Here is an 11,973-nt window from a genome sequence, read left to right on the forward strand (position 1 = left end):
GTGCTGCCCGTTGGAGCTCCCTCTTTAGGTGAGGACAAGAAAGAACATGGGATGTGACAGCCAATTTATTTATTTTGTGGAGCTGGACTCTGTCCCCAGCAGAGCGCGCTATCTTCGAGCTACACTTCCAGCTGGACTCCAAACTTATACAACAAATTTTTGAGCACACAAAATACTGCATGAAAATGAGGCTTTTATATTTTTTAAGGCTTTTCAATTAGGGAGAGGTTAAACAGGGAGGCCAACTTTCTTTCTTAATTCTGTCTGTGGACTACTCATCCATTAATGTCCAGGAAAATGAGAGCTTAATGTCACATCTCTATATATACTCACATAAAATTTATCCGAGTACATACTAAAAACACAAAATTGGAATAATGTTTTCTGCCAATGTGTGTTTATTCATATTAAAACAAAGGGCAGGGCTGGAGAGATGGCTCAGCAATTAAGAACACTGACTGCTTGCTCTTCCAAAGAACCCAGGTTAAATTCCAGCAACCACATGGTGGCTCACAATTGTCTGTAACTCCAGTTCTAAGGGATCTGATACCCTCACAGAGACATACAAGTAAGCGGAAGACTAATGAACGTTAAAAAATAAAAAGGAATAATTTTAAAAATAAGGCTGGAAGAATGGCTCAGTGCTTAAGAGTCCTGTCTTCTATAGGACACAGGTTCGATTCCTGGGGCCCACATAGTGACTCACAACCATTTGTAACTCCAGCCCAGGATCTGACACCCTTTTCTAGTCTCCACAGACACTGCATTCATTTGATGCACAAACATACATACAAGCAAATCACCCCTACACATAAAATAAAAATACAATGAAAACAAAGTAAATGTCAAGGCCATGGCTAATTCTAATGGACAAAATAATATATTCCAGGTAATGGCTATAATAGGCTCACACTGCTGAATATAAATATATATATATCATAGAAGTGGCAATCAATTTAGGAATCATTTGCTAGTCACAGTCCTGAATTTATTTTTATTCATTAGTAATACAGAGTCTTTGAGTAGAATTAAAAAATGATTCAGATTTAGTAGGTTCCAAGTGAATGAAATGATACTATTCTGGGGAACTTTATACATCGATGGACATAGAACAGAAACATTAAATGACAAATGTGGAAAGAGCCTTGAAAATCATTTAGTTTAGCATTTGTTAGGAGGTGTACTACAGACCACTGTTCTAAAGCAGGATTATCAAAAACAAGGAGTCTTGATTTAAATAGTTGGAAGAAATGGCATAATATATAGTTTTCTCAGTGAGTGAAAATATACAAGAGTCCCATATGTCTTTCAGCAAAGAAATCTGCTCACTCTTGCTCACTCAGTATTTTATAACATTGTTTAATTAGTAAAAACTACCACATTACATCAAATGTGCACTATTATATCTCTATTGAGGGGCTGGTGAAAATACCAATCAAATTCATCTTCCTCATGCTACAGATAAACAAACTGAAGAGAATACTAGAACTCATGGCACGGTGTAGGCCAGGGTTGTTTTGTTGTTGCTTCAGTTTTATGTCCATTTTCATTTCCATCCTAAATCAAAAAAATGATTTTCTATTGCAATATTTCTTGTTGTTTGGTCTTTGCCTAGACTGCATCTCCTCAAAGCTAACAAGATGGGAATGTTTTACTTTGATTGCTACAAAACAACATCCCACCAGCAAGCCCAGGCCGTTCAGTCCAGCCTGCTGTAGCTTTCTTTTGTGTGACTGCTTTCTGAGGCCAGAACTGCAAGTCACCTCCGTCAAACTGGCTTTTCTACACTGGGACTTCTTTCTCCTGGAACCAAGCCAGTTACTCCAGGTTTTCCATGACTTAAGGGTCTCAAGTGAGTTTTAACTGTACTAAAACTCAGGAAGTAGGAAGGTATTTGGCAATTCTCTTGATTCCTATGGGGTTTAGTTATGTGCTATGCTTAAACATTGGGGTTTCCATTTAGCAAAATTACATTTCCTGCCTCAATGTGAAATACAAGTTCCAAACAAGGATTTGGTTTAGATAAATATCTTCTAAACATATAAGAACATGAGATGAGAAAATGCTAATTATTGTTCAGATTTTTAAAAGTTAGTTTTGCAAGACTCAGTGTGTTGTCAGTAAGTTTGATGATTATGTCACAAAATCCAGCTATGTATCCATCCACACAAAAGTTGTATAATAAGTGCTATGATAACTTACTAGTACATTTTAAAATTAGAGACATAAAGATAAAAATCGGGTGTTCTTGTGCTAAAGATAAACATTTTTTAGATAAAGAATTTTAAGAACACTATATCAAAATGTTTACAGGTTGCTAAGTTTGTAAGAGTGAGATCGTGTTACAAACCTCTGAAAGAGACAAATGTATTCACATGACAACTAGCGTTCTCCTCACACTCCTATCATACTTCCAATTAATGGCAAATATATAATTTCCAAACAGGAAGTCTTGCTTGGTGACAGAGACCACCTCTAAAATCTTTGGCAGCATGAACTAAGTCACATTTTCTTAGTCATTTCATATATATTTATCTATATCTAGAGTAGTCTAAACCCATTATTTAAGATTTATTTAAAAATGTAACCTCTAGGGTCAAGACAGTTTAGAGTGTCATACAATTTCAAAATAAAACTCCAAACCCCAAGTGTACTATATTTAAATAAAATGGCATTTTCAGCAAAATGTGTCTGAAATTCATCTAAAACTTAGGTCAGTTATCTTCTATGTTCTGTAGACAAGAAAAGAACTGATTCTGTCTTGCTTTAATACCCACTAACTTTCCTCAATTTCTTATGAATTCAGAGATACGTGTTTCAGAGATATAAAGTGAATTAACAAAGAGCCCTAAATGAGACCACTGCCATAACTTTTTGAAAAAGTGTGTTTTAAAATGATCCTCTTCAAGCCTGGTTCAGTCAATCCAGCAATGTCATTAAATTCACCTTGTGCTTTTGGTGAGCTTTGAATATTTGACAGCGATGAAACCGTTCCTACCAATCGAAGACCTAAGTCAGGGCATCTACACACAACGGAACTAGAACATAGATCAGTTTAAGGAAAATAAAGAGAGTAAGGAATGTTTGATGTTTTAAAAGAAATCAATCTTTCAACCATAAATGCCTCATGCTCTTACAGAGAAGTTGAAATACCATCATTGCCAAAAGATGTGTATCTCCAAATCCCAAACAAGAGGTAAAAATTAAGCAAAGCAAAGAACAGAGAGAATTAATTAGCTCTTTTTAAAATACATCAGTTTTACTCCCAAAGTAATTTAAAAAGCTGGAAGACTTATAGAAGGACTGGTATACTTATAAAGATGCGGTACTTTTTACCGTGTGAAAACTTTATATTCAGCACAGAAAGATGTCACCATGCTACAGTGCAATCTAATCCGTACTTTATTGAGTGGAGTCCTCAATTTGGAATAGAACAATAAAAATAAAACAAATCTACCCTAGGTATATTGTGTCTTCCATGTCAACCAGGATAAAGTTTAGAAAATGGGACTTTTGAAAAAAATTAAAGGAGTTCATCTGTTTATACTTTCTATATAAGGCGAGTCAAATTCCAGTCTAGAAAATATTTCATAAAGCCCATAAAGTAAAATAAGCCAGGTAGGGTGAAAACATCAATATGCAGGTCTCACACATAGATTTTTCTACTAAAAGTAATTGGAGCATTTTTTTTTTATCTTATCCCATTCACATTTTGCAGTGAGTTTTTTACCTCCTAGGTTCTATAAGGATGAGGGAATGCTGAAGTCTTCATACTATCCATAAGGATGCTGCAGGAAAGTTGTACATACACTTTTAGCTTAGGTTACTTGTCATGTGACTATTGTTAACACATGTTTAGGTTTTCTACTAATCCCACCACAACAAAAAGTCATTTGAAGAATTTATAGGATGGTGTGAACTGGTTTAATTTGGGGGACTCAGTGTCTTACCATAAAGCCTAGCCTGGCTTCAACTGAAACTCACGACCTTCGTGCCTCAGCTATGGAGTATTGGGATTACAGATGTGTGTGCCTCACCTAGCTGTTTTGCATTTCTTCACCGTGTATCCATCCTAATACAGGTGGCTGCCTTCATTGTGTGTTTATCACACACTGGTCAAAGTGTTATAAATACATTACTTCATTGACTCTTCCTAGTGGAGAGAATTGAAATATAAAAGGAAGGAAGTGCCCGGGCTGACAGAACTAAGAAGAGAATAGAGTGTAGACTTCAACCTAGGTGCTTTATCCTAGCCACAGGTCACATTCTAAAGACCAAGACACATTACTGCCTTCTAATACTTTGGTAGAGCTAAACTGAGGATAGTTTAATAGATACTTTCAAACAGTTTCACTAGCTGAATCTTCACATTCCCTCTAGGAAGGACTGAATATTAATTGATATTAATTATAGCCAGAAACTATTTAACAAATATATGTAGAATGAGAGCTATTTTATTAAGCACATAGATATTTAGGGTGACTAGGAAATAAATAGGCAAGGTAACTAAATGTTAAATATAGTCTTTCTCAGGTGTCACAGTGCTTAAGAGTACTTGCTGTCATACTTGATGACCACAGTTTGATCTCTGGCACCCACAGCATAGGAGAGAAGTGGCTCATACAAGTTGTATTATGACCCTCACACGCACGCTATAGCACTCATGTGCACAAGGACATACATATAAATAAATGTAATTAAAATGTAGTTTTCATATAGTGAAGTTTATATTGATGTGCACGTATTCCTATAATATGTTGACTTGAGTCTTTTTGTACATGCCTTGTCTTTGGTCTATTGAGATGTCTTTTTACTGCATTCAGTAATGGTTGCACCAGTTCACACTGCCTCCAGGAGTTTGTTCCTCTTTCTTGCCCTCATCACACACCTGTTTCCTTAATGAAAATAACTCTGAACTGGATGAGATGTGATCTCAAGGAAATTTTAATTTGTGTATCAGATGGCAAAGAACGTTGAACAATTTTTCAAATAATTATTGACTATTTAATTTCTTCCTTTGAAAAACAAACCATGATGGGTGAGGAAGAGATTGAAAAGGGAGGGGCAGAGAGAAACAAGAGAGTGTAAGGGAGTATAGGTGACCTGGAAGCAGATGGAAGGGCTATCTGTGGGAGCAAAGAGGATCAGCGGGGAGATGGAGAATAGGAGCGGGCAGAGAGAGAACGCAAAGGAAAAGCATAATGATATATATTTATGAAAATGTCAACCCTATATTATTCTATAACATCTATAATTTCTTTCAAAGTATGCACTCCAGGTTCAGAAAAAAAAAAAGATTCTGTCGCAAAATTAAGGTGGAGAATGGTAGAGGAAGATATTGAATATCAACTTCTGGCCTCCACATGTATGTACTCATCCAAAACACACACACACACACACACACACACACACACACACACACACACTCACTCACACACACACAGGTTTAAGAAAGAGGGGGCACTAAAACATATAGCAACTAGCTAGTCACTGAAACAAAAAAAAATAGTCTTTTATATGTCAGGAAGTAGAATGATTCTTTTTACACAAGTTTCAGGCTTTATTTGGTTTATTTGGGAGAAACAATGCTAAATTTTCAGGAGTTAGGTCAAGGGAGCTTGAGCCCTGACCACTAAGACCCAACAAAAGGAAGAGCTCATTAAAACCCTACCAAGAGAACCAATGGAGAAAGAGTGGCATTTTGTGACCATTCTTATTACCCTCAGGGAAGAAGCTGAAAAACACAGTCTTTTCATTCTGGAGCAGGCTTTCTGATCACAAGGGGTTGAGTACTGTAGTTTCAACATTATCACAAAGTGATAAAGTTTGGACAAAAACTCCAAAAGGGAAAAAAGTTCAACCTTGTTTTGAACGGGACAGTACAGACTGTTCTTCTGCCATATTTCATTCCTTTCAGAACAGAGGCAAATGACAACTCAAACACAGTACACACATACCATCCCACAAAAGCCTTCCCCACCAAAAGCTTAGTTCCATGAACATTGTGGATTTCACATATAAATGGGTAGGTGGCTACATCATGTAAATATATCAGTAATGTACACATATCAACTCTTCAATTTGTCCTTTAGTTCTTTTCCACAACTTTTAAGAATAAAAGATATTTGCTACAGATATTTGCTGATGACAAGACTCTAGCTCTTGTAAAGGGGAAAACAACTGACTCTACAGAATGACAAACATACTTTTAGAGACAGTATGTCAAGAAAAAAAAACACTAACAATCACAAATTCAGTGTTACAAGAATCAACCATTTAGAAGTAATTACTTTGGTTTAGATCTGCACTATTCACAGAAGGGTCATGAGTGAAAACTTGCTAACCAGAAGGCGACTCTACTAGGAGGTACTATAAACGTTATGCTATTAGGCCCAGTTCTGATCATTTGAAATATTGACTATAAGTTCAATCAATCAGTCTCCTTTTCTATTTCTAACTATCTAACCTATCTACCTACCTATCCATCTATCTGTCCATCCATCCATCCATCCATCCATCCATCTATCTATCTATCTATCTATCTATCTATCTATCTATCTATCTATCTATCTTTTCTTCTAGGCCAACAGGAGATGGGCCATTTTCCTTTGCTACAAGCTTTCCAATCACAGGACTTAACAGATCTCAGGATAGATAACAGATAAAATCCTCTGAAACTGTAGATAAAATACACACTATCTTCTTTTCTTGTATTTTGTTGTAGCTACTGAAACCTGACTAACAGACTAGTCATAATCCAAACATAGTTTTCCTAAACAAAGAAGAAATGCATTTTAATATGAATGTAGATTCTCCTGGAAAGAATACTAAAGTGGAATCCAAGTACACTAGATTTATAATCCAAGTCCTGTTAACTTTCTCTACAAGTAATTCCTAATCCCATATACTTTATAGGTTCCTTAAAAGACTATAGGGGCTGGGTGAAATTTATTATATTTTGGAAACAAAATAATATCATATCTGAAATAAAATAAAAATACTTGCTTACAATTAACCAAAAATAGTCTAACAAATTACAGCTATTTGTATCATTTTTGTTCTCTATTGGAACTATTACATTATACTGTACTTAACATGATGTTAAAAAGTGAGATCTCTCCCATAAGAATGGATGTTACTGTTAAGCAATTGCTATGACCACATTTTAGTAGGTAGAGGATCAGAAGATAAAGGTGCAGAGTCACATATTGCTTTCATTCGCCTAAATTACTTCAACCTCTGCTCTCTCCTCTCTCTCAACAAACTAGCATTTACAAGGCTAATTATTCTCCTGGTATACAACTATCCTACACTATGATTTATCACTAACAAAGGCTAGAGTGCACCTCAGTGGTAGAACACTTGCCAGCATGCCAAAGGCTCCAGGTTCTAGTCCCAGTATTCAGAAAATAAAACCAGCAATATTTCTGAAAATTAACACAGCAGAAATTAATATTAGAATCCTAATAAAATATATCAAAATCATCTTTCTTATATACAAAAGCATAGAACATCACATTCTTTGGTTGACACAGTTCTTCTATCATTATTGTGATCAATATTATATTTCATTTATTACATCTGTTAAAAAGATACAAAAGTCAGACAAATCGTGAATGGTTTCTAGTTAGTGTGAAGGATAAAGCAATGAGCAGATTGTATAATAATGGTAAATAAGAAGAACAAATAAAATAGGGAGGGAATGGTGGTGGGATGGGAAAGGGATTAGAGGGGAGGGAGTGGGGTAGCTTGATGAAGATATGATATATACATGTGTGAAGTGCTCAAAAACCTTTGTACCCCCAAAAGAATAGATTGTAAAAGAAGAAGCTAATTGTTAAAATACCAATGATTATATACAGCAAAGGGATTTTAAATATTATACAAAATAGGTAAATAATAAAAGTTGAATCTCATTTTAAATCTGGTTATGAAAGAGTCAGTTCATTTCCCATTTTTTACTATCAACAAGCCAACCTTTTGGAAGCTAAATTGACTCATAAAATGCAAAAATGCTTAAATACACACATGTGTATCATACGTATGCTATATATACTTGCACATATCATATGTAAACACACACAAATAACACACTTGCTGCTTTTAAAATTTTGTATGTGTATCTTGCATGTTTTACAACACTGACAATAGAGCTTTGGAGGAACAGAAACTCACTACCCTTTCTAAAGCATTAGAACAGACATATGGCTAAGATCATTTTACTTCATTTCAGGTTCACATATTTATCCAGTAATATACTTCTTGGCTAATTGCCTATACAACATTCCATGAGAAGTTTCTATATGATCCATAAAAGTAAAGTTCTATGATCAAAGAATATTAAGAAATGTTAGGTTATAAACCACTGGGAAAAACAAGGCCCAGTTGTAAAGATTCTGCAGCACTGAAGAATTATCTTGAATTGTTACATTTTTTCCCTCTAAATTAAGGCCTTTCAAATATTTGCGTTCATCAGAATCACTAGTGGGGTTTCTTGAAAACAGAAGGCCAAGCCTACTCTTTTATTGTCTTCTTCAGCAGATGTGGGACACAGCAAGAGAACACACATCAAGTGCCCAGATAAAGGTACTGTGGCAGCATCCTTCTGTGCACCTCTGCTCTCAGGGAATACTGTTCTATTTATGAAACACTAGATTTAGCTCTTTACCAAGCATCTTTTCCTGTTGCTGAGAATTCTATTTCTAAAAGGCCACAGTGAAGAGTTGCCCATTTTTCCTCCATGACTCTGACATCAGTAATGGTGCTAGCAGTGGTGTATACAAAAGCCAACATAGATCACTAAAACGAAAGATGAGGCTTTTCAAAGTTACTAGGAAATGAATTCATTTTCTGATTACAAAAATAGAGCTATTAGTTATAATGGCAAGTAAGTACATGAGAGCTCTGGTTCCATGGTGAGTATATTTGCTCTCCAACCTTTGCCAGAGTGTTTTTCTGAGTGTTTGCTAAGGACTCAAATGGAATTGGAAAAAAAAAAAAACCCTCCCCCTAATTTGCCTTAAATTCATGCCTTCACTGGCTGCAGAAACTCTAGTCATTTGAAAACATCACTCCTCCTCTTCATCCCTCAGTAACACCTATCTGGAAAATATGAGGTAAAAGCATTTTCTTGCTTTTACCTCAAAACAAACAACCCAATGCTGACTCCCATGTCTCAAAATGGATAATATAAAGCCGAGGATCAGCAGATTCCTAACTTTCAAAGCAAGCACTAGAGACAAAGTTCATCTGTAATCTTGGTGACACAAAGATCCTGAGAGCTCCCCTGGCTGACCGGTCTAGCTGAAGCCACTAACCTCTGGTTCAAGCAAAGACCCTGTCTCCAGGTGATAAGGCAGAGAGAGCTAGAGAAAGACATCCAAAGTCATCCTCTGGTCTCTGCATGTGCATACATGGGCTTATTTATATGTGTGCACTATGCACCCAAGCACGCACGCACGCGCGCATGCGCGCACGCCCATGCACACACACACAATATCCCCTCTCCTACACAGTGCTGGTGAAGCACTGAGAGCCTTAAACATGCTATGGCTGTCTTACATTCTCAGTCACCCTCTTTCACATAATGAAGAAAATACCAACACCTATTCGACAAGTTACACGTATTTTTCTTTTGCCATTTTATATTAAGATTAGCTGCAGTTGCACTTACTGCATTTCCTCTTCATTTTTACTTCAGACTGAAAAATACTTGTACCGAATGCATGGAACACATTATGATGTGATTTGGGTATCAATGAGATTGTATCACTGGAAACCGATTTTTGAGCTGAGATCTCTAGTTCTCAATAGTGGAATGTTCACAGTACAATAACATGTCCAAATGAAGTCGTTGAGGAGCTTAACAAACTGTAAAAAAAGGCAACTCAGACCCAGAATCAGATTCGTCCCATGTTGACCTGCTCTATTTCCATTTATACAGCTACATTTGTCTACAAATTTTGAAAATGACTTAGAAGAAAGGCATTTTTCCAATAGGATCATTACATTAAGCCTGAAGTGTAAACTTGACGTAGTAGGGATGGCAGGATGTTCTTTTAAAATTTGATAAGTATATCAAATATCCCAAATCTACAGTAAAGTTCATGCCTGGGCCCCAGGTGTAATACAGAGCTTTTAGGTAACTGTAAGTAAATAGGTAAACATACTCGATTGCATTGCCTTTTCCCTGATCAAGGAAATCATTCAATACTAAGCATCTCTCATGGAAGGTCAGCTTCATCTCTCTCCAAGTTGCAGAGCCTAAGGAAAGGCAGAGGGGACACTAGGACTTGAAGCCTATTGAGGGGTTAGGAATATAGCAGAGATAGCAAAGGTGACCAGGATGACTTTGGGTAGCTGAGAAAAAGGAAGAGCAAGTGATGGGGATACTTGGAATTTCCCTGAGATATCTCTCAGAACACGGAATAGATGTCACATGCCATCAAAACAAGACATAAAATTTGAAGAAAAGAGCCTTGATTCTTCTGACAGGTCAGTTGTACATTAGCACATTCAAATCACAGTTATGGAAGTCATTATCAAAGCTGACTTCACCTGAATGCTACTAAATACGTAAAATACGTCACTTATTTTCTTCTTTATTGAAACATTAAAAAAAATAATTCCAGGAACTTGACTCTGTCTGTCTGTCCTTCTGTTGTTATTTGTCTGCTTTGTGATGGGGTCTCATGTAGCCCAGGCCGGACAGGAACTGATAATCCAGCCATAGAAGACCCTGAGCTTTTGACACTTCACTTCTGTCTCCAAATTCGGGGATCACAGACACTGGCTACCATGCTCATCTTATCTTTCCCGGTTTTGAAAGAAAGCAGAGTCAGATGTCTAAACTGGCTCATATCTGGGTTACTGAGGATTTCACAGGGCTCAAAATATTCTCTTTTGAATACCGGACATTGCTATCCAGGAACAGTCATAAACATGGGGAGAGTGCAGAGAGTGTACTGGCTTAAAAAATAATTCACATGCGTGCCTAGATAACCTTACAAAATTATATTTTCAGACGATAATCTTAGTATTTTTCTATTTCTTTTCAAAGCAGAGCCTTTCTACTAAATTGTAGTTATTGAAGATTTTTTAAAAAGTGTTTGCATGGCTTCGCTGTATTAAAATTTTTCATTGCCTTTATGTTCAGACTCCAAGAAATAAGAATGATCTCATTATCATTAATCATGATTCTAATAATATCTTGACTCTGCCTTGTGCTATCAAATTCAATTCTAAACATTTTAATACAAAGCTATGTTTAAAATTTACTAGATTATCACACAAAATTCTTAAAAAATAATATTTAATGGTAGCCAGACAGAAAAACACTGAAGGTATCAATATAAGGTAAAAGTACACAAAATGCAACATTTATAGAACATTCAACAACATTTGGATAAAGAACAGGCCTATGATTCTGAGGGATAGAATTCCATTTGCACAAATCTGCAGTTACTTAGCCTTCAAATCTGGGCTAAATGTCACTGAGTGAAGGAAGTTGGCAATAATTTCATAAAAGTTTCATCCACACGATGTTTGTTTCACTGAATAAGTGCTTTAGTTTAAAGGCACTATTACAGGCTAGCCACAAAAAGTTATAATAGTAAGACAGCACCTAACGCGAAACAAATAACAGAGAGAACAGGAGTTCTTCACTAAAGCTTCACTTAAACTTTGGTTTTGAGATGGGATGTCAGTAGGTACCTTAGTTTGCCTCAAACTTGTGATCCTTCTTTCTTAAGCTCTCAGTCCTAGGACTTCAGGTGTGTGCTACAACAGCCAGTCTAAAGTATGTGGGGTGTGTGTGTGTGTGTGTGTGTGTGTGTGTGTGTGTGTGTTTGTAGTATATGTATGTGGTACATGTGTGAACAGGTTTGGAGAGATGCATACGTGTATGCAAGTACGTAGAGTGTAGAAGTTGATGTTAAGCATCCTCCAGTATTGTGTGTGTATGTGTGTGTGTGT

General features: G+C 36.3%; 1 protein-coding gene across 9 annotated transcripts in view; it reads right to left on the minus strand.

The window, feature by feature from the left end:
* Window positions 1-11,973, minus strand: part of Mbnl3 (muscleblind like splicing regulator 3) — a 97,217-nt gene that overhangs the window by 33,750 nt on the left and 51,494 nt on the right. The gene's annotated exons all lie outside the window — the stretch shown is intronic.

The sequence above is a fragment of the Mastomys coucha genome, chromosome X (genome assembly GCF_008632895.1).
Source record: "Mastomys coucha isolate ucsf_1 chromosome X, UCSF_Mcou_1, whole genome shotgun sequence".
NCBI lineage: Eukaryota > Metazoa > Chordata > Mammalia > Rodentia > Muridae > Mastomys > Mastomys coucha.